This window comes from Octopus sinensis, linkage group LG19 (genome assembly GCF_006345805.1).
Source record: "Octopus sinensis linkage group LG19, ASM634580v1, whole genome shotgun sequence".
Lineage (NCBI taxonomy): Eukaryota > Metazoa > Mollusca > Cephalopoda > Octopoda > Octopodidae > Octopus > Octopus sinensis.
This window is the reverse complement of record NC_043015.1, coordinates 14,769,807-14,795,087: the sequence shown is the minus strand read 5'-3', so window position 1 is coordinate 14,795,087 and position 25,281 is coordinate 14,769,807. Positions and strand designations below refer to the sequence as shown.

The 25,281-nt window shown below is 34.1% G+C and overlaps 1 protein-coding gene and 1 long non-coding RNA gene across 2 annotated transcripts in view; one reads left to right on the top strand and one right to left on the bottom strand.

Annotated features, from left to right (window-relative positions):
• The window catches only part of LOC115222207 (cyclic AMP receptor-like protein A), a 265,857-nt gene that overhangs the window by 108,648 nt on the left and 131,928 nt on the right, over window positions 1-25,281 (bottom strand). The window lies entirely within an intron of this gene.
• LOC118767194 lies at window positions 14,468-20,425 on the top strand. Its single transcript, XR_005003098.1, has 3 exons — window positions 14,468-14,479; window positions 19,919-19,924; window positions 20,260-20,425. It is a non-coding gene; the product is annotated as an uncharacterized LOC118767194 (long non-coding RNA).

Genomic DNA, 25,281 nt, shown 5'->3' with positions numbered 1-25,281 from the left:
TATGGGGTGGGATTGCAATCAACCAGAAACTTGGACCAGTGGTCTTCCAAAACATCAGCCAAGGCTGGGGTAGTAGAGTAACTGCTGCTCACTACATCAACCAAGTGTTGAGGCCTAACATTGTGCCAACAGCACAACATCCAGACACTGCCATGGCCTGCCCTAAGTCCATACTTGAACTCAATAGAGCAACTGTGGGACGAAATCCAAAGAAGGCTAAATGATATCTGTCCAAGGCCAACAAATGCAGTACAACTCATTGCAAGTTTTAACACTGCTATCCCCGTGGCCTTCATCAATCATTTGGTGCATTTAATGTACAGAAGATGCCTGGTGGTAATCAATGCTAATGGAGGTCACACGAGATATTGAGTTCATCTCTTTGGATCCAGGATACTCCGTCATCATGTGACATCATGTGATGTCAAACATGTTTCAGGAAATGAAGTTTTATCATTAGGAAAGAACAGTTTCTTAATTAGCACCCTTCAATCAATTCTATGGCAGACTGTTAATAAACCAGTTTCTATTTAGTATGTGTGCGACATTTTTTTGTAGTTCAGTATATATGTGTGCATGCCTTCACACATGCATGTATAAAAGCATGTGTGTATATGTGTGTGCGTGTATATATATATATATATATATATATATATATATATACACACACACACACATGTATTATTGATAACACCTAATAGAAAATGCTTCTCTTCCATTCACCCTGGTGAATGTAGCTTTGGCCAGAAGGAATTAATGTAATCAGACTGTACCAAAAGATCATTGGATGTTTTGACCCTGAACAGTAATACCCTCATGTGTTGAGAGGAATTATTTGGGGTTTGAATAATTCATCTCTGGAAACATGGGTGTTTTGTTCAACATCCTAAAACGACCCTTATTCAGGGACCTTTTGAGCGGGATGGACTACTCGAACAGAAGAAAATTCTAACTGGGCCCTACCTGCAAGGTCATGTGCTGTTTATCTTGATATGAGATCACCATGTTATGCACATATGGTTGTGATGCATGTGCCTAGTGTACCCTTATCAGACGGGTAGTCATGATGGGTATACTGGGCTTTGTATATTTTACTCCAGTGTCACTTTGATGGCATGCACTGCTCTCTCACTCAATAATAATAATAATAATGTTAATGTTTTCTTTATTAACCACTAAGGGTTCACAAAAACATTGGGGCTGGTACAGGATAACAGAATGTGGGGTTACATAAAGGTGTGTAAGATGTAAAAAGTACTAACGATATAAAATTTTAACAATGGATAATTCCCCAAAACATGGAAACTTCCTAAGCTACTTGCAGAGACCCCACAAAACCAGTATTACCCTGACCACTATGGTAAGTGCCCTCTCCTCACTGTCTTCCTACAACCTACAGGTGCATGCTTAGAGTAAGCTCATTCACTCAGATCATATTTGCTACATTCACACACCTTTTAACAAAATTGCTGGGAGGCAGCACTTTCCCCGCCTCTACCCTCACTTTCCTTTTCAAATGAAACTTGAAAAGGTTGATGAGGATTTGGCCAAAGACGAGATAAATCTGTCTTCAGCCCGCTCAATCTGGTTCACCACACAACCTCTTTCACTGAGGCCACTAGGCAAAGAAACAATTTATATTTTCAACAGAGACATTTGATAACACCATTTTCTATCATTAATAAAATTGTTGGTAATTTTGACAACACAGGTATGGCAGTAATAATAATAATAATAGTAATAACAATATTAATTAATTAATCAATAATAATAATAATAATAATAATAATGGTTTCAAATTTTAGCACAAGGCCAGCAATTTCCAGGTAGTGGGGTAAGTCAATTATATCAACTCCCATTGCTCAATGGGTACTAAAGATGAAAGGCAAAATTGACTTTGGCAGAATTTGAACTCAGAACATAGAGACGGACAAAATATTGTTAAGCATTTTACCCAGCATGCTAGTAACTCTACCAGTTCACTGCTTTTGAATAATAATGATAATGATGATGATGATAGTTTCAAATTTTGGCACAAGGTCAGCAATTTTGAGAGGAGGGGCTTAGTCAATGCCATCAACCCCAGCACTTGATTGGTACTTTGTTCTGTTGACCCAATAAAGATGAAAGGTTAAGCTAACCTAACCAGGAATTCAATTCAATGTAAAGAGCTGGAAGAAATACTTCGAGGCATTTTTTCCAATACTTTAACGATTCTAGTTTGAAATGCATTTTAGATGTATTTTTAGATGCATAGTATTATATATAGAAAAATTACTAGGACTGTAATATATGTTAACCCTTTAACACCCAAATTACTTTGTTAAATATAATACTTATTTATTCCCATTGTTTTAAATTAATCATGCATTATTTCATAGCTTTGAAATTTCAAAGATGTGATTGCTTATTTTTAGAATAACAGTGTAAGGTTGGTATAAGAGACAAAATCTGGCCAGTTTCAATATAAAGCAGGTAGAATATTTGGGCTGGATATAACTAGTTTAAATAGTAAGGGGTAAATATATATTGCAAATGATCTGAAAATGCATTCTAAAACCAGATTTCAAAAATTTTTATGAGAGCTGAATAAGTTTCATGTTTGTCATTTATTCTTCTTCCCTGCTGGAGGATTTCAAAGTTTATTTTAGCTCATTTGATAATAAAAACTTAAGGCAAACACTATCATTTTAATCCTATTAGTATATTTCCTAAACTGCTCCCTTTTCTCTGTTCATTTAAAGTCATCAGAGAAAATACAACTTATATAAATGATGGTGCACATTGATAGTATAATGTTACAGAATGCGGTAAAAAAAAATCAATAATGAAGATAAATGTTTGAGATAACTTATCTTTTAATTGCATCAGTCATTGAATGGTCTATATACAATGAATATGTATATACAGTTGTTCATATTCGGTCTTTAAAACAAAAAGCTTGTAGATATTTTGAAATATATAGCAATTGAAGTGGTGAACGACAAAGCTGCTCTGATAACTAATTAATACTTAATTCTACATGACAAACCTTAAGCTGAAGCTAAACCTGACTACAGCAGCTGGGATGAACAAAAACATCTTTATAAGATCTATACCAGGTAATTAGGATTCCTTTCCAATCAGTAAATTACAAATTCAAATTAAATTTGCATTTGTTGAGGACTAATCTATGAATGAAGTAGAGAAAAGAACATTGAATTGATTGAAATGTTGGGATTGATGAAACTAATCAAACACTCTGAGAGGCTGATGCATTAACATTGAGAACTTTTGTTTTTTTAAAAAGAAAGACATCTCGGTGGTTTCATACAACAATGAAGTCTTAGAAGTGTATGTAGCACAGTGGTTGTCACACCAAATCGCCAATTAAGAGATCTATGTTCCAATCCCACCAGCTTCACACTTTGAATTTGCATTCACTTTATTGAAAATATATACACACAAACAGATATGATTGCATGTGTGTGTGTGTGTGTGTGTGTGTATATATATATATATATATATATATATATATATATATATATATATATACATATATATAAATATATATACATATATATAAATATATATATATATATGCAGAGCTGAGCGTAAGTCTGTTAATCCATTAATCATTAATGAATAAAGCTAACATTTTTGATAACAATTTAACTTTTAAGTTAACTTTGAAAATCATTATCAAACTAAGTAATTTCCATTAACTGAAGTCTGTTAACCCAAAAATTTCATAAAAACTGGTGAACGTTTAAAAGTTTCTATTGTTTTCAGATTGTCTTTAGCATATTTAATATCATACGTGTCATTCTTTCAAGCCCTATATAACGTCAAAAATCATTATGAATAACTTGTAGGACCTCGTTTGGCCCCACCTGGATTTGAAACCAAATTCACCCGCTTGTTACTTGCAAAGACAGTGGGAAATCTCTTTGTCCTGTCAAGAGGGAACAGTAATTGATGTGTTTCCATTTGATCTGTGACCTTGCTTAGGTGGATGTCAACAGAGAAAATATTGACTTCCATAAAGTGGAAAAAATAAATGGAAGGAAAAAAGTTGGTAAATATTTCGGTGTGAACACAAATATTTTGATTTAAATGCAAATAGTTGTTACGTGGTAGCAGAGCATGCTAGAAATAGCAACCAAATCTTTCTTTTTCAAGAAAAAGGAGCTGTTAACATGTGATTTCAATGTCACATTCATTGAAAGTATGCAAAATAACCTGGAAAAGAAAAATTGACTCGTAAAACAAAAATTCCTTGGTGGGAAACTTCAAGGTCCCCACCATCCCTCCCACCATTCTTTTCTGGTAAAAAGTAGTTTGCAGCTTGTTTGGAGATCAGATACATTGAATGTACCTGAAAAAACTGTGGTAAAAAATTATTCCACACCGAGGTGTGAAATATTTACTGAAAGAATAATATCTTGTACCGATTATACCTGTATTTTAATTAATTCAAATTAATGTATCTCATCTTGAAAAGTGGCAAAATTTTTGTCGGTTGCAATCAGGGATAACTTTAGTAACAAATCAAACAGGTAATGCATTAAGAATTTCAATTTTAGTGTTTATCCATAATGTTATTACTTTTACACCTGTTAATTAAATTTATCTGCCCATAAAAGCCAAGTTTACTCAGCAAGATTAGCTAAAATTACATAATTATAAACCAATGGTATATAATGCACCCACTGAGAAAATTTCAAATCAGTATGTAAAAAATTTACAAAGTTACAAAGCAAATATTGTGGACATTCCTCTTGAACCTGAATGATTCAAAATAACATGAACAAATAAGCATTACATTTGACAGATTAATATGAACACTAAAGATGTTTTTAGTTTTTTTTTCCTTATACACACACATAACACAGCCTTGCTTGGTTGGGACTACACATATGTTACTTTGACATCATCGTTCCCTAAAATTTGTTTATGGAGAGAAAAATATTGAAAAATATCAATAGATGTGTGAATGAAGAAGAAACAAAGAGGGAGGTTTAGAGATGTGTTAGAAACAACAGCCAGATCTCCCTTAAATCACACATTTTCCTCTGAAATTATTAACAATTTTCTTTTAAACCAAAAATGTTTCTCTCACGGGTTTTAAGTGTGTAGTGAAAGAAAAAAAGAATGACCAGAATCATTTCAAACTGGGATGGTAAAGGGGTGGCAGGAGTGAAAAGAAATTTTCAAATTTTTTTTTTTTTGTGAAAAGATGCCTCCCATCATTCTGAAGATTTTGGTGAAAAACATTGGAAATAATCCTCGTCAAAACAGAGAAATTCCAACTTATGTGGGCCGTCTGATCCAAAATTCCTCCCCCTGCCCCCTTCCAAAAATTTTGCCTACAAATTTTTTTGTAATCTATATTGTTTATTAATTACCCTATAGTAAGAATTCAAATAAAGTAGCCTTGAAAGGGGCTTTAATATGTTCCCAGAGTATATAGAACATAAAAAGAAATACTAATAAGGTATCTCTATATATATAAATGGCAAAATGTGTGTGTGTATCCTTTATACAAATCCACAATTTTTCAGTTAGAGGGCTCGCATTTTCTATGGTCATTCAAAACCGTCCAAGGGTGGTTGTGCACATCTTTACATTTCCCCAGTCACCCTGCAAAGCCATTAAAAAATCAATAGAAATGACCTTTTCATGAATTTTCTATCCAAAACCCAATCAAAATGCCTGAAACTTGATATGCCAATTGAATGCCAGCTAGCTGTATGTGATTGGTCGGAGATTTGGACAGTACTCACGTGTGTGTGCACGAACGCAGCTGTATATGCATGCACTAGCACTATGACCCAGTGCTGCCGGGTCATAGTGCTAGTGTATATTAAAATCTCATGAAATATGTTGTGTAATAACAGGCTAATCAGATATGAGATAATAACAATTCAAAATAATTAACTGTGAAAAAAGCTTTTGTGGGTTCCCAGAGAATATTACCCTCAGCAGCAGTATTCGGGAAAAGTCACTAACTGAAATAAGTGGATCTATTGTTTAGGAGAATACTATTAACTTGTACTGAATAAATTGAGAAAATAACTAAAATAGTTCAAATACTAAGAAATAAGTATACTCAATTTCATTTTTATCAAATAATTTATGAAGGAGGGAATGGGTTATTTCCCTTGGAAGCTTAAAAATAATTTATGATGGAGAATTGGGTTATTTCCCTTGGAAGCTTAAAATAATAACACTCACTGTTCAACTGCACCCAAATGTTATTCCTCTGCCGTTTACCCAAACATTTTTTCGAAATCAATTTATACTTAAAACCTCCCCAGACACATAAGTAATGTGCATGTGAAATTTAAGAAAAATCGGTCGAGCTGTTTTGGCACAAAATGAGGACATACCAATATACACACATTTTCAGTTTTAATATGTAAGATTGCTTAAGTCTGACAATACTCTGTTCTTCAAATGAGCTGGGGAATTCATCATGATAGCAATATGATATCATCATTCCCATCAAGTGGTACTTTCCCATTTCCTATTTGGAGGAGGCAGGTTGAAAACTGTTTTGGACATTGGTCTCCATGTAATGAATCTGGCACATTAGTACTGAAGGAGAATTTCAGTACTTTATTCCAGAGGTATGAAGACTTAATGCATGCTTTTATTTCATCAGATCTTGTTTGTCTCAGAATGACTGGTAATGTCTGTCTGAATTCTCCTGATAAAAGTAATGTAAATCTTTCCATAAATTTATTGTTGCCTCCAATGTCTTGTAAGGTGTTACCAAGGGCTTCCATTGCACCTCTATGTGACATGGTGCATTCATCCCAAATGATAAGGTGGCATTGGCACAACACTTCTGCTGAACCTGAATCTTTGCTTATGTTACAGATTAGACTGTCACTTGTGACCAGGTTTAGTGGTATTTTAAAAGCAGAATGAGCTGTTTGTCCTCCTGTGAGAAAAGCCAGACAATGGCAACTGCAAATTTTTTTTGTTGCCTTACTTAGGAGAGTAGTAATGTTACAAATGTTTTACGTATGTCACCAGGAGCATCAAGAGCACACACACGCCACGAGCACACACACACATACAGTATCAAACCACAGATGAAATGGAGGTGTGTGAGAGAGAGAGAGTGAGTGAAAGGGTGTGTTGTCATATATATGTACATACATAATAATAGGCGTACATCTTTCTTGTATGTGTGTGTGCATGAGAGAGAGTGTGTGTGTGTGTGTGTGCCACTTAGACATCACGCTCCCTCTCACATGCACCACACAGACATACATACAGAGAGAAAAGGTGTATGCACATGTATTTATGAATGTACAAATATATCACAACACACCCTTTCACTCACTCACACAGACACACACTATACAGAAATGTATACAAACGTACATACAAAAACACTTGTGCATGTGTTACTTATAAATACATAGAACTGAGCACAGCATGAAAAAGAAAATAAATTAAAAAATTTTTTACATAAATAAACTAAGTGTGCGAGTTCCAGCAAAATAATGCCCATATTTTTGGGGTGCCACATGATTAATTGCAAAATTTTAACATGATATTTGTGTAATAAAGAAATCAAACCGGGAGTGTGTGTGTGTGTGAGAGTATTGTGAACAATGAATGAGATGGACATGGAATGAAAAAATTGTATAAATAAAAGCACCTTTAAAAAAAGTGTCTTGTACCGAATATTTGAATTTGTGAACTTACTAAGTACTTTTTTTCAGTAATTTATTGTAGTTGTTTACAAATAGCGAATTAAAACTTGAAATGAAAACATAAAAATTTAGACAGGGACAGACTTTGCCATTTTTATGTCAACACCAGAAGTTGACATTGAGAAACCTTTTTAAAGAAGTGAATCTAACGTAGAGAGTTTCATTAAAAAATATCCATTTTCTTGAAAGTTAAGACAAATTGAAGTAGACTTGGGTGAATTTTCAGAAAATCCTCACCCCTTCTAAAACAGTTACCCCCCCCACCCCAATTTTTATACATTCAAAATTGACATGATAGAACACATATTCGTAGAAAATTTTATTAAAAAAATATCCATAATTCTGAAAGTTATGATCATGGAAATTGTGTTGGGGAGGGGGGGTGGAGGCAGAAATCTGTAGTTCTTAATATGACGGGCAGAAAGTAAATAAGAAATTTTAAGGGAAAAGCAAGTATTGTAGGGGTACTTAGTATGTCCTTCGATTAATTTTAATCCTTCAGCTATCTAATGCTTTCTTTTGGGACCTGCAATTGCCTACATTATTGATTCTGTTATTATCATTTTTAAATTGTTACACTATAATAATAGAGTCAATGATATTTTTGCAAATTATTTTCCTGTGAATTATTTGCTCCATATTGAAATTATACACACACAAATAAATAAATAAATAAATAAATACATATATACTGGCACCCCATGATGAGGGTTCCAGTTGATCTGATCAACAAAACAGTTTGCTTGTGAAATTAACGTGCTGAGCACTCCATATACATGTGTACACTTAATGTCTCAGCATGGCACAGAATGTGTGACAAGGTTGACCCTTTGAATTACAGGTACTATTCATTTTTTCCAGTTGAATGGATTAGAGCAACTATGAAATAAAGTGTCTTGCTCATGGATACAGCACATCACCAGGAACCAAACTCACAACTGTGAGCCAAATATCCTAACCAGTAAGCCATCACCTTCACAAATACATGTGTGTGAGTATGAGTGAGTGTGTGTGTGCGCATGCACATACATGTATAAAATGAAGTATGTTAGAAAGACTGTTCAGAAAAACAAAGAGTTTCTCTTTTACAAATTTTAACTTATATTTCATGGACTGATTGTGGAATGTTTGTGAGTTGTTTTCATGGTTAGAAGGACATTTCTTTATATACAAAGCAAGCTAAATGGAAGCTAAACAGAAATGGGGACTTTGTATGGCAGTGAATATGCCAAATGTCTTTATTGTCAAAATTTTAAGCTTCTCCATTACATTCAACTAAATTTCAACCACAGGACCAATTTATCTTTTGTTTTTTATTTGATTCAATCATGCCATTCCAGGGCATTGCTTTGAACAAATTGATTGCAATACTTTCTCTTTTTCAAGTCTGGTAATTATTCTGTTGATCTCTTCGTGCCAAACCACTACATTATGGGGGCATAAACAAACCAACACTAGTTGTCAAGTGGTGTTGGGTACAATCACAGAGAAGCATAAACACAGATATATACATATATATTTACACACACACACACACACACACAAACAGGCTTCTTTCAGTTTCAGTCTCCATTAATCAAACCCACTCACAAGACTTTGGTTGCCCAGGGCTATAGTAGAAGACATTTGCCCAAGGTGCTATGCACTAAGATGGAACCCAGAACAATGTGGTTAGGAAGCAAACTTTTTACCACACAGGCCACATTTACACCTAATGAGACCAAATGATTTTCATCTACAGAAAAAGAATGTTAACTTTATTAATCTTGAACCAGGATTTAACAAATTTGAGTTGGAAATTATCAAAGTCTCTACTTAGGAAAACTTATAGAAGTCCTAATTTTTTTAGTTAATAATCCATAATTTAAAGAAGTCTTACTTCTGGAGTTAGGAGAATACTTGCGAGTCATATGTTATCTTACTTTTAGTGTTATCTTTTATATTTTACTTATTTCAGGCATTGGACTGTGGCCATGCTGGGGAAGTGCCTCGAAGGATTTAGTCAAACAACTCAACCCCTGTACTTTTTTACTAAAGCCCAGTACTTATTTTATCAGTCTGTTTTTACCAGGCTGCTAAGTTTAGAAATGATGCAACAAATAAAGTTAAAGGATCACTGAAAATTTTGTTAATCATAAAGATACAGTTTTTCTCTTTCTTGTTTAGTTAAAAGTGTACATTTGCTTTTCTGGTTGATATTTTGTAAATGATATTGTTCTTAAACCCCAATTCATATTGTAGTAGACAGTGTTCTTTTCTGGTATTCTCTGAGTGAACCACTTAGGGATTTGAGGGTTATGAGGTTCGGTTGTGTGAGTGATGTCATACCAAGGAGGATTCTATCATCCACCTATCTAACTATTTTAGATGGTTAAAAGGTGAAGAACATTTGATAGCAATTGTAGCCAGCATAAAATTGGCTGAACTCCAACTGTTAACTGATTTGAAGTATTAGAGCAATTGCAGAGTAGCAGTTGGGTGGAAGAATGATGTATGATAAGTTAGTTGCCTTAATTAGGAAATGATCAGGACTTTGCCGTCTTTCTGATTCAAATCAATTTCTACTTGCCTTTTTTTCCTTTTTTTAACATTTTGAACAAGAGATATATTTATTTTCTCTGCTTACTTAAAGGAGATATACCTCTAACAGGAATATTCCAAAATAACAAAACGATTTTTCAAGTATCATTGATTATACACTCAGATACAATAATTGTATACTAAGAAAAATGATCTCATTAATACTTTGTAGTTTATTGATGAATAGCACTTAGCCAAAAGTAAATTTAGTTTTTAGATGATATAAGGTTAAATTGGTTTGAGAAAAATATCATCTGACACAGCCAAGGAAAAACAAAAAACTGCTTATTTCAAGTAGATTTCCTTTGCTAAGTTAAAATTTGTTGAGAAGCTTGAAACTTTCAATAGAAAATCTAAAAATGGAAACTCTGTGTCAGTTTTCCAATTCACTGACAAATGCTAAATGTTTTGTTAGTCATATAACTGAAAATTATTAAGCTGAATAGCATTACAAATACGAGGTCTGAGAGAAACGGTAGGAAATGTGTAGAACTTATTTAGAGTATGAAATAAATCTCTAAGAGACAAGCATAGAATATGGCATGAATATGTTCATACAGAGTATATAAGAGGCCAATATATGCAAGAATGTATGTATATCCAAACATTTCAAAGTATAAACTATAATTATGCATACTATGGATTAGAGTTTTATTTTTATCACATAACCTCATGAACTTTGTAGGACATTTGAACTTGAAGTGTGATCCAACAGGCCAATCAGTAGTTCACTGCAGTGAATCACTAATTGGTCCATATACAGAGTTTGCACTGTGGCTTTGCATGGGCTGGAACATTAGATACAAACTATAGATTAAATTTATTCTAATGCACCAATATAAGAAATCAATAGTAACATTAGGAAAGCTAACAAAGAGACAATAATAATCTTTGCTATTATAATAAGGTTCTGTTGGGAAAAGAGCTTTCTTTAAAATTTTTCATTCTTTTATTTTTATTTACTTTTGTAAATCTAGTCACAAAGAGAATGATATAATATTTTATTTAAATTTCTTTATATCATGTTGTGCACTTGAAAACCAGTCCTTAAAATTCTTAAATGTCATATTCCCTACACCATTTATTCCTTCATTCTAGGCCTTAACTACAGTAAAGCTTTATAAAGATAGAAAGACATTTGGATTAAGAAATACTGGCTGTCTTAACCAGTCAGTAGATGGTTAATAGTGAAAGTAAGTTGTAAACTGTTCAACTTTAAGTGGGAAGATCTTAATATCCAGTAAATTGTCTACTTTAAACCCTCGTCAGCACCAGGTGTCCCAATATATTTGTTTCACAGACCCAAATCTACCAAGTGGTTCACATGTCATTGTGCAACAACAGTAGAGGCATGTATTCAGTGAAGACAAGATGTTATCAACACTTTCAAAAAAATACTTCACATCTATCAACTGGATAGCATTTACACCTAACTACAACTCCTGCAAGACTACTGATAACAAATGATGATTTTATGCATTGCACAATCTACAAGCTCTCTTGCCTCCAGAACTGCAGATAAAACTTTTTGTAAACTGTACCCCACAAAGAAAGCTTCCCCCATTGTTGACTGCTTTGCATCTGACTCCACGTTGCATACAACTCAGCAAAACTCCTAAGTTTTCCTTTCAACAATCCACCAGTCCTACCACCACCACAGCAAGAAATGTAAAACACTTCCAGTTATTTCAAAGCCACTCACTCTGACAATATCCCTTCAATCATCCTCAAACATGCACTCTCAGTTGAACCTTATCATCTCTAAACTTCTTAATCTGTTTCTTAGGGTTACATTTAGATCTTTGCATATTACATTTCCATGAAAGGCAAACTCTCTGACCCAGACAATTATCAATCTATTGCTCTCACTTTCAACATCTTTTTCTCTCTCTCTTCTCTCTATCTATCTATTGTTCCTCAGTGGCTACCACTGGAGCTTCTTTATCTATAGGGACCTGTTCTCTGCTCTCCTAACCCTTGAGAAATTCAGCTAAAACAATATCATTTGATTGTACTTGACACAAGAATGTCCTGGCTAAACTTCCTCTTATTTCTTGGCTGGAAGTTTTATTTCAGGTCACACCAACACAGCATGTACAAATAGGGTTCTCACTCTGGCCCACTCTATTAATCTGGTATGTTCCAAAATTCAGCTCACACTTTTCCTTCCATACATACATTAATGACACACTTGCTGTCATCTCCAACAACTCCCATTTCTATGCTGGTGATGCTACTTGTCACTCTTTAATCTTCTTCACGCAAGTATCATTCACAAGTGACCGAGGCAGCTCATATAAATTTACATAATGAAGAGTGACCTCAAAAATATTCTCCAATGTGAAAATGGCAGCCTTGTCTCCTTCAACAGCAACAAACACACAATCACTGCTTATATCAAAGAAACAATCCTGTAGATCATTCTCTTTAGTCTTAGATCCTGAATTAAAGCCCTCAAAGCTCTTAGAAATGCTGGGCCTCACAATTTAGACAGTCTGTTTTTTACATTAACTTATTCAAGTAATGAAATTAATTTTATTCTATTTAATTCAGATTTCCTCTCTGAAAAATAACTACAAGATTTACACTACACTTTAGTCAATTTGATTTCTGATTGTTATCCTGGATAACATATATAGTACAAGACTGGACTGAAGTTCAGATCTTTTATTTCTAAGATAACAGTAATAATATTTCTATACAATAGACTACTTGTGCATGGTACATTTTTAGTAAACAATAGACATTTAGATATCATGTCTTTCTAGGAAATTTAAATGCAATAAAAAGACAAATAAAGAACTCATATGCATAATGCTATAGAAACTAGAATTACAGACAAATTATTTATAACAAGAACAGAATAACTGACTAGTTAAAAGTTGAGGGTTAAAATTTCATTACAGTCTGTCTTTTAAAAATGCAAGTATCTTCTATACTTTACAATTGAGTAGTAGCTTTAGGGAAATCATTAAGATTAGCATTTAATTCTCCTATACAGCTGTTTAAATCAAGCATCAAGTTGTTTACAGTACAAACAATTATCAGCTTTCTTTTCAGCTTTTTGCCATGTCAATGTCATGTAAGTCTTCTCAGGATTGCCTTGTCATGTTTGTTTTTGGTTTTTCTTTATTTTAATTTCCCTCAGTGTCATCCATTGCAATACGGTATTCAATGCTGCTGATTTTGTATACACGAAAAAAGAAAGCAAGAAGTCTATACATAGTCATGATATCCAGTATTTTGTATAAACTGGTTTTAAGCAGAAATTTTACAATGACTTGTTAAAACTAATGATATAAAATATTTAACACAGACATCATAGACAAAAGATTTTCAATTCTTGTGCCACCCATGTTGCATATCACATGTATAACCTATGTCTGTTTCCCAGATATAGGTTGCTGCATATGATAAGACAATGGAAATATATATATGAATATTTAACTATACAATGCATTGTCCTTTCTACTTTGGACTAACACCAATTGCAATATAATCTGTTTGATATTGCTATGACTAAAATAACAATAAACAGCCATCTGCATGTCTGAGAGGAGTTGTTATTTGTAAGATAATAATTTCTCAGACTATTAACGTCATTTATTGGTTTGATCTCTGATTATCATAAACAGTTTTATTTCTGGATGTGTACATAGTCTCAGACTGATTTTGAACTAAGAACCTCTATTTCTGAAATAAGGATAATAAAATTTGTAATTAGAAGGCTGCTAGAACAAGAAAAAAAATATAACATGAACAAGTGTACAAAGTCAATGTTAAATGCTGTGGAGGAAAGGAAAGGATAATAAACCATACTCATTTGGAGATTTGGCCTTTGTTAAAATAAAAAGAAGAAGAACAGATAAAAAAATAAATGGGAAAGAAGAAAAAGCTAAGGTTGCAAAAGCAACAAAAATTTTGGGAAAAAAATATAAATAATAAATGAGTGGAAATTGGAGTGTGTTAGGCATTAAGGCAGTATGATTCTCAACAGAAACAACAAAATTATTTTAGAGATATATACTGTAAAAGCAGACAGAGAGTAAGGTGTTTTGTCAGTAGTAAAGAAAGAACATACAGTAAGGGAAAAACAGTGTGGGAGAAAATAGTAAAGTGAAACATAGTAGATGTATGTATGTGCAGAGGGAGTAAATAGAGAACCAAGAGTGTTAACGAGGTTGTCTGTGTAAGGTGTGATATTGTGTGGGTAGTAGGTGTAAGACTCGATAATAAGTAGGAATGGGTGTGTGGTGGATGTGTGGGTAGAAAAAGAGTCAGTGAATTCAGCTGTCCATCAACAACACATAGTAAGTTGACTTACTGTATTATATTGGAGAATGGATATTTGAATTCCTTGGACCATGCCTCATACATACTAGAGGTATAATCTTGGTAAGTTGAAAAAATTAGAATAATTTTTCAGTTTTTTTTTTTTACAATTATCTCAGTTTCTTGTTTTTTGACTTACTGTGTTTTTTTCAGAGGAGGGCAGAAGTACATCTGAGCAGAGTGAGGTGTAAGTGTTTACCATTAGATGGGAATGTTAGGAGGAAAGCAATTCAGTTACTGATAGTGGCAGGAACAGCAGAATTAAAGCAGAAATAAACTGGTGTTCATTACAAAGCTGAGGAAATGAGAGATCCATGATGTTGCATAATGCCATAGCAAAAAACAGTACAGAGTGATCTAGAGAACTAAAGTGGTGGTTGACGGGTTTTGATGATCCAGTGTTCTTGTGTTGGATGACCAACAAATGTTCTCTAAAAGAATCAACCACCTTCTGACCACCCCTTTTTGCTTATACACACTATGCCATGGAGTTGGCATCTAATGCAGCAAATGACATTTTTTGAAGATGCAGGTGAAGCAGTGTGTGATATGGAAAGAAAATCTAGGTCCCTTTAGGATGGTGATGCTTCAGAAAAAAAAAAGACAGATGTCTCAGTGATAAGAATATGATAATGGCTAAGAATGTCATGTTTTAGCTTAGAAATAAAGGATTCTCATTCAAATCCAGTCATCCAGGAATACAAAAGAATAAATATCATTATCTACATATTCCAGGAATATAAAGCATAAATCTCCTGAAAATGTTATTATCAAGGCAAATGCACAAATATTTATATGTAATTCAATTTTGTGACAATTGCAAAGCATTTGAGAATAAACATGCATGTTGACTTCAGAAAGGAAATACAGGCATTATTATCATTTTTACAGTTTAAAGTAAGAATTTTCTGCAATATAGCCATATTTTTTACATTAACTTGTTATTACTGAAAAAATTAGCTCCTTAAAAATCCTCTTAAGCTTTGAAGACCTTAAGGGCCACCACTAAGATCTAAGTATTAAGAAAATGACAAATAAATACACTCCTTGAGTAGAAAGTTATTCTATCACAGATAACATTTCCTACTGATGTGGCACCTATTCTTAGCAATCAGGTTTACTGAGATAAAGTAGACACATAGGCATTTTCCCAAATGAAATACCTGCAGTAGACTAAACAAATTTTGTCTTTTTTTTTTTTTGATTTATCTAAAGGAGGTAGAGGATCAGTATCCATGATCTTTGCAGGCTCTCTAAGGGGGGTAAGATTGATGTGGCTAATGTCAAGGTCTCTAATGTCATCTACAGGTCAATATTTGTTGGAAAAAATGTTCTAGTTCAAATGATTGCAGTAATGTGAACTCTGATACAAGACACTTGAGGTGTGATATGTTAGACTTAAAAGACCCCCCACCCTTCAGTCATGAATGACCATGAAATTGCACCTTGAAAGTTCCCCTCTGAGACACAAGTCTGAGCAAGGTTGTTTATGAAAGACCAGCAGTCACCCATGCATACCAGCTTCCCCACTCCATACCACCAATGTTATTCAAGGGAAAGGCAAAGGCCAACACAGCTTGGCACCGATGATGTCACAACTCATTTTACAGCTGAGCAAACTGGAGTAACATGAAATAAAGGGTCTTGCTCAAGAACACGATACATAGCTCGGTCCAGGAATTGAACTCACTACTTCATGATTGAGTCTGACACTCTAAGCATTGAGCCATGTGCCTTCACTATGTTAGACCTACTACATCTCTTAATGACATGATGTCAACACTGAGAGGATATCAACTCAAAATGGAAAGGAATTTGAATGGAGATGCATGTAAGTCAGAATCAAGACAGCTGTGGTCACTGGAACAGATTAAAATGAACCGATTAGAACTATGACCTTTTTTAATCTGTAATAAGCTGAATACCATTTCTTCCAAGATGGACTTTTTGTAAGAGAAATGTCATCATATTTTCCCTCTGCTGGAAAACATGCTCATTGGTCAAAATATGAGTAGCTACAACTTACAGTGGTATCAATATTAGACAATTTTATGTGATTCTTTACTTTAAAAGCTGTTGGCTGGACAAAGAGAATCTTACAATTTTTCCCTCTTTGTCTTTCTCTTTACTTTTCTCTCTTCCCAGCACAGCCATTTCTGGAATATCAATATTTTTTTTGCCTATATTTTAGAGTAATAGGCATCGCTATTTCAAAATTCTATTTCCTTTGGTGCATAATCTTTTGCATCAAAGTGTAATACATCTTTTCATGTAAACTAATTCACAAACATGCACTCAGCAAACTAAACAAAAAAGGAACTCTGAAAATTATTAAAAACTTCAGATGTATTCATCAATTCACCCTCTCCCCTGTCAATGAAAAAAAATGAATAATAGTTTCATGTTAGACGGGAAGGTATTAAATCTGTTTGGTAACATAGTGAGAAAATAAATTAGATTTGCTAAAATATTATATCCTAAAGAAGCCAGCTCAGTTCACTGAATACATCATCATCTATTGCATGTTCCTAAGCCAATAGTACTCATGAAAACTTTAAGTTAAAATCAAACCCCTTCACATAACAAATCAAAAGTAACAAATATATCAGATGATTAACTAATTGAACATCTAAGATAAGTTGTTAATAAGCTTATAAATTTTCAGATTATTAACCCCATCTTTGGAGACGAAAAGTGTCTTAATATGCATTTTTTATTAATTTGATTCCCAATAGTCAAGTACTTTATTCCTAGGAGTATATTTAGTACCAGATGAACTTACAAACTGGGAATCTTTATTTCTAAACTAAGGATTAACACTTTCATCTACTGGGTCACTGATTTTTGAATTAAGTAAACTACTTATGTCTAAGCTCAAAATATGCATAGTATATACAAGTTTCAAACATGATTTGGTGCATAATATTGTGCTTTTCAATTTTTTTATTAAATAAATAGATTATATTATTTGTTAACCACTGATTAAACTTAAAGTAAAATAGTTACAAAGATATATGAAAGAAATTGAGTAGCCTAGACATATCAAGCACTCTGCAAAATGAATATGATCTACATACTCTACAGATAAAATATATTGATTTTACAACCATAGAAGAGAAACACATCTGCAATGGTGTAGTGGTTGCTTAAAATGTACATAAGCAATCAAATTTCAGTGAGGCAATAGTTACATAAAACACTTCTAACCACTTTATATCAGACTTATAAATATTGTTGACTTCAGCGCAGCGATTAGCTAGAATGCAACAGTTTTTTTTTCTCTCCCCAGAATACTACCTTTTTACACGCTATTCTTCAGGATAAAGATATGAACGTTATCTCTGCTGCTGATTGACTGAAAAGCGATACACAATTGTGAATCTGAAAAAAGAAAAAAATATCACACAGCAGATGCTACCAGTGAAATTTTCTTATGTAGTTCACAAGAAAGGCATTTTTTTCTTGTTTTTTTTTTGTTTTTTTTCAGGAAGGAAAGAATCCAATAGAACTGTTAGGCAAAGAGATTGAGTTACCTGATGTTTTGGAAGAGTAAGAAATAAGTAAAGATGGAGATACATGACCAGTGACAAAGTTGAAAACAGGTAGAATACAAATGTGAAAGATTTTCACATATTACAATTAAAATTTTTAGGACAAACCATCAAATAGTGTTATGTCAAATATTAGAAGAGTTTTTTTTTTTATATAATAGGGAATATTTATATATATATAGGGAATATTTATATATATATATATATACATATATTCCCTATTATATTGGTGTGTTAATGCTGCAGTGGAAGTGTAACCACAGAGCTGAGGTGTGTGTGTGTGTGTGTGTGTGTGTGTGTGTGTGTATTATTGGAAGCTAAAGCTCCACTTCATTGCTACTCCAAGTTACCCATTTCTAAGATTATATATTAATGACAGAGGCAATATCATTACTGAGAGGTAATATTTATCCCCACTTAAACGTAGGTGTTCTGTTAGAACAAAATTTACTGTAGTGGTTACCCTGAAAGAAACTCATATTGGCTTTTGGTGCATAATGTACCCTTGTTTATATCAATAGTGGGGAGATAAATCAAGATATAAACAAGAGTTTATTTTATGCCAAAAGCCAATATGAGTGTTCCTCTCATGGTATCTACTGCAGTATAGTTTGTTCTAATAGAACATCCACACTTAAGTGGGGATAAATATTATTTCTGAGATTGTACATCAAATCAGCTGCTATGAAATTTGAATCCTTACCAGGGCATCTCTTTGTGACTAAGACCTTCTCGAGACAATCATGTTTTGAGTTTGGTCAGCCAATGTACCATGTTGGGCATGTGTCTTCTAGAAGCCCCAGACTGACCAGTGTCTTGTGAATGAAATTTGACAGACAAAAATTGTGCGGAAGCCATTACTTGTGTGTGTGTGTGTGTGTGTGTGTGTGTGTGTGTGTGTGTGTGTGTGTGTGTGTGTACATGCACATATGCATCCATACATGTGTACATGCATGCATCTGCACATTCTTGCATGAAAGCATGCATGTGTATCAGTTTCTATGTTTATCTTTATACTGACATTGCTTAAAAACTGGTGTTGTTTGTCCTACAACTCTGCAGTTGAACAAATAGATTTCAATAAAAAAAAAAAAGAAATAATCAGACTTAAAAATATAAATACTGCATTTGACATTACTGACTAAATGCTTTGAGGCAGCAATCCATTTACTGATACCAATATAAGAACAAAAGAAATTATATATTGGGTCATCTCATTAATAATGCAGGTTTTAATTTTCAAAATTAAGATAAAAGTTCTTTTTTAATCTAAAATATACTCTCCTTCATTCCTACAATGCTCTTCATTCTATCTGGTAGACTTGCAAGGCCCTCTTCCAAAATTCACTTGTCCGTCATAAAAAATACTCTTCTAGCCTTGTTTACAGAATTCATATTTTTCTGTCCAAATGATTTTGAAGACTGCGGAATAAATGATAATCAGATGGTGCAATGTCCAACAATATAATGGGTTGGGTATCATTTCCCATTCAAACTATTCCAGTCTTTGGAATGTCATCTTTGCTGTATGTAGCCAAACATTATCCTGATAGAAGTACATCTTACGTCTTGAAACCAAAGATGATCGTTCTTCTTCTGGCAATGACTTAAGCTGCTTAAACTGCTCACAGTAGATCACCTTTGTTGTGATTTGGTTTGGGTTTGAAAGTTTAAAGTGAACTAAACCTTTCATATCCCACCAAACAGATAACAACACCTTAAGTGGGTGAAGACCTTCTTTAGACTAGGGTGCTGGTGTTTCTCTTTTCCCTACCTGCTATCTTCAGCACTTGATATTTTTATAGAGAACCCATCTCTCATCACCAGTCATTATTCACTCCCAAAAAGGTTCATTCATGAGACATGACAGCAAACAGTCACTCTCTGCACATGATTAGACTCAGAAAGTTAGTGAAGAACCCACTGGCACAATTTGCTGACTTTTCTGATGGCACACAGGTGTTGATGAATGGGCGAATGACCAAATCCAAGCTTCTCTGCTAGTTCCTCAACAGTTATGATAGGATTTTGTTCCACCAGGGTTTGCAGGATGTCCTCTTCAAGCTCTACAGATCTTCCTCTAGCTGTAGTTTCTGGTTCAGAATTTCTAGAACCACTGCTGACACTGGCTTATGCTTATTGTCCAATCCACATATACTGCAATAATATTCCTCACACTTTCCAGTGTTTTGTTGCCTTTACTGAACTCATAAAGCAAAATATGCTGAATATGTTCCGTTGTCACTTCCATTACAGCTTTGAAGAAAATAACTGTGAAGATCAAACTGCAACCTTCAAAATTTGCATGCTAAGAATAAGTACAATGTAAAATTACTACCTGCTTTTATGGCAAGTTGATGCAGGTAGTTTATCCTGTCCCCTTCCAACTTTTAGATCATGCAATTGGAAAAACTGCATTATTTATGGGAAGACCCAATATATTCTAAAACCTGGTATATTTAAGAATGTTGCTGTACACCCTACTCAACTTCTAAATTTTTATTTTTCCAGTCGTTGCAGTTTCATGAGAACTTCTTTCTTGACTTCTCAAAATTCTATCCCAAGGAGACCTTGAAACTGAGATTTTTTACTGTATGGATTATTTTATGATACACCAGGACATTCATGCCAAATTTATTAAAGATTCTTTGAGAGAAGATAACATTTCAAAGCAAACTGACTAACTTTTATGCTTATGTGTGTGTACATACATATATATATATATATGTGTATGCATCTACACACACACACATAGATATATGCATATACTCTTTACTATTTTATTCTTTTATTTGTTTCAGTCATTTGACTGCGGCCATGCTGGAGCACTGCCTTTAGTCAAGCAAATCGACCCCCCAGAACTTATTCTTTGTAAGCCGAGTACTTATTCTATCAGTATCTTTTGCCAAACCGCTAAGTTACAGGGACGTAAACACACCAGCATCGGTTGTCAAGCGATGTTGGGGGGACAAACACAGACACACAAATATATACACACACATACATATATATATATACATATATACGACGGGCTTCTTTCAGTTTCCGTCTACCAAATCCACTCACAAGGCTTTGGTCGGCCCGAGGCTAGAGTAGAAGACATTTGCCCAATATATTAGGGCTGATAACGATTAATTTAATTTTAATTATCAACTTTTGAGAAATTAACAATTAATTAATAGTTAATTTCGATTAAAACACAAAAATGTCTGCAGTTGCATTTATTGACAAGTTTATGATATTTCAATTAGAATTCAGTTAAAAACAAGAAATAACATAAGCGTTTTCTTACTCAAATGTTGTTGGATAACCAGTTACGCAAACATGCAAACATGTTAACAGTATTTGGTTCAAGTGATGAGCGCATCTTGTTAACAATGTAACCAGCAGAGCTAAATAATCGTTCACATGGAACCAATAAAGCTGGTATGCACAGAAGAGTCTTGGCAAAAAATGCCAATTTCGGATATCGATGTTCATTAAATTTCCACCATTGTAGTGGATCAACTGATTCAGCAACTTGTTCTCCATTTTATATCACTGTACTTCATCAGAAGCGTTTTCACACCCTCTTCTAAGTCTGAGTCAGACTCCCTCAGCTTAATATGTTTTTCATTCAATTTGCATATAGTTTTACTGACACTGTCAGTATCATCTTGTGCATTTGTCTTCAACCGATCATCATTAACATCAGCTGCCATTTGTTGTCCAATAAGTAGCCAAGTTTGTTCTTTTGAATCATCTGATAAACACTTCAAATTTTTACATCGTGGATCAAGTGTTGTTGCAATCTGTAATATTTCAATACTTTTCATGTCAGCTACACATTTGCAGAAGTCATTAATAGATGCTGCCTGAAATCTGACTATATAGCCTAGATCATCATCATTTACAGTCATGTGTTTTGTCAAAGACATTAACAGTGGCAATACACAGCTACACAACACATATTTTTCACCGCCAAGCAGGACCGTAGCCTGACAGAATAAGTCAAGTTGACGTATTTTGAAATCTTTTCCCAATCAGAATCGAACAGTTGGGGACCTTTATATTGCTTCTCTTCATCTGACATGTAGATGGTTATTGCTTCTCTGGCCTGCAGCAGACTCTTCAGTATTAGAAAAGTACTGTTACATCTTGTTGGAACATCTTACGAAATGGTTAATCACTACAATTCTGCAATTCAGTTGTGTGGATAGGGCTATGTTTAAAATGTCCTATGGTTTTTCGACATTTAACAAACAATGTTTCTGGCCTTAAACCCAAGCAATATGCTCAACTGCAGTCTATGAGCTAAAAATGGAATATGATCAAAACCACTTTGATTAACAGCTGAAACCAAATTTTGTGCATTATCTGTTACTAGAACCTAAATCTTCTTTGTTGTATCCCAGTCTTTTACAAATTGTTTATATAACTCAGCAACATTGTTGGAATAATGATGTTCAACAACATGCACACATTCAAGAATAACACTTATTAAATTCCAATCATCAGCAATCTGATGGCTGGTGATTCCGCAATAACTTTCATTACCTAGAGATGTCCAAAAATCAGATGTTAGCGCAATTGCCTTTGAACTTTTCACTGCTTCTAAAACACTTTCTCTTCTGCTTTTATAAATATCAGCAAACATTTTATTAATAGTGCACTGGCAAGGTAATTTATATTCGGTAATTTGAAGCACTGTACGCAATACTACCGATATTAGTCTACCATTATTAGCTATCCAGTTTGCAAGTGATATTTTAATGTCACGTTGTAGGGTAGCATTCACCCTACAGACGACAATAAAACTCACTCAAAGTAGTCTGCTTGGAAGTAGATGATCAGACGACGATAAAACTCACTCAAAGTAGTCTGCTTGGAGATAGATGACACTGCCACTGTATACTAACTGAATGAAGGTGATATTGCGAGCTGAGGTTTTGAATACTTTAACGAGTGTTTGTTTTCAAGGTGGTAAGTAAGCGATGTGCTAGATCCATGGTATGTGAATGATTTGTCACAATGGATGCAATAAACATTATCAGCAGTTTTGATATTACCGTCAGCCAACAATATTAATCCAAAATATTCATGTAATCGACCTGATATAGGTTTATATTTCATAACTCGATTCTTCACCACTGCCGTTTTACTGTTGTAACTATTGCTTCCCAACTTCCAGCACATTTACTAATGATGGGTAGAAAATTAAACTTGAAACCGATTAATAAAAAATTAATCATTAAAATAAATTAACGATTAATCAATTAATTAATCTTTAAATTCCGCTGCCCTAATATATATATGCATATATATATATAATCAATGTATATACAAAATACAATCAACAGCACTTCACAGTCCAGCTATCCACATTCCTCATTTCCTCTGAATACCATAACTGACCAATCATCATTGTTGCCATCGTGTTCTCCTGCCGCTGCCCTTACCACAACTAAACAACAAGATGAACAGCCCCAGTCATTCCTCAATACTAGAACAGTTGACAACACAGTCCCTAGCTATTCTCCACAGTTAGACCACTCAAATTCTTCACTCTCTCAAAATAACGCAAGAGATTCATCATTAGCATCATCATCCTATTCTAATGCCATTACCATTACTACTACTCTAATTAGTGAAAAATCATTCCTTTCTTCCCGCCACTATCCACTTCAATCTGAATGTGTACCTCAAACCTCCATTATAAACTTGGCAACTAAATAAAGCAAAGTAAGGCAAAATTTATGAACACACAGAACTCAAAAATATGCCACTATTCTCAACACAAGAGACTACATATGCATCGACTGCAATTTCACCCATTTACTTGGGACAAGATGCACAATTTATACAAGCAACATAAGCCAAAGTATACATCTTACACCACCACCACCACCATTAAATATTAAACCACACTTAATAGCTTCTACATGTGTAACCCAGAATCCTAAAATCAGTCACTTTTCCTAATGAGAAATATTATGTCTGAAGCACAACTCTCCCTTCACTCATCTTCCAGGATTCAACACACTATTAAAAGCATGACTCCAAGCTACCACCAGATCTGCAGGAGAAACATCCCTTACAGTGGCAGGGTTGGTTCAAACTTTCACCAAAACCCAGAAGTCACCCAGATATCCACTGGATACAATAGAAAAATCAACAGCCACAAACCATATAACTATAACCATATTCAACAGTATAACTATAACAACTCCAGACAACAACCACTCCCAAAATAAGAAAATTCTTTTTTAGCCATAATGAATCTGGAAAAAGACATCAAAGAAAAAGTTTTTTTTTTAGCTCTTACAGTACACTAATCACTGCTATCACCATAGTGCACAATCACACACCATTGCTGTCATTAACTTACAAACTCAGCTAAATAATAATGCTGAATGTACAATGTCTCTCATACTTCACAAATCAAACAAAAATATCACATCTTAGAAACCTTGCACAAAAAGAAAAGACACTATGTGTAGTACTAGGTGAAAGACCCCTGATTCCAGACATATTGGATGCAGAACTACATATGTCAGGTTATGTACTACACAGAACTGACCACAGAATATGGAAACAAAGAAGAGCAGTGCTCTTCCTCTGTGAAGATCTGACAACAAATGTCCTCTTCTCTCACTCCAATACAGTGTGTGACACACTAATAATGCACATGATTGACTTCAATCATATCATAGGCATCTTCCTGATGCAGAAAACCATGGAGATCACTTTAGAGAGGCTTTGTCACTCATAAGTCAAACTCTAGGTAGGGCTATCCCACAGTGTAGGATTCTGGGTTACATGTGTAGAAGCTATTAAGTGTGATTTAGTATTTAACAGGGACTTTAATTTTCCTACTCTCAGCTGGCCTGAGGGCTATATGCAACATGGAACTGAAAAACTGAACAGGAGGGATATGAAACACTAAAGATTTTCTCATGGAAGAAATCATTATCCATCCAACTAGGGGAAATAACATACTCACCCTAGTCTTTAGCACCAAATACAGACTTCAGTCATAATGCTCAGAGCACTCCAATTACCATTTCCGACTACTACATTATACAGTTATTTGTATATGATCCAAAGAAGGCAATATGACTCACCCT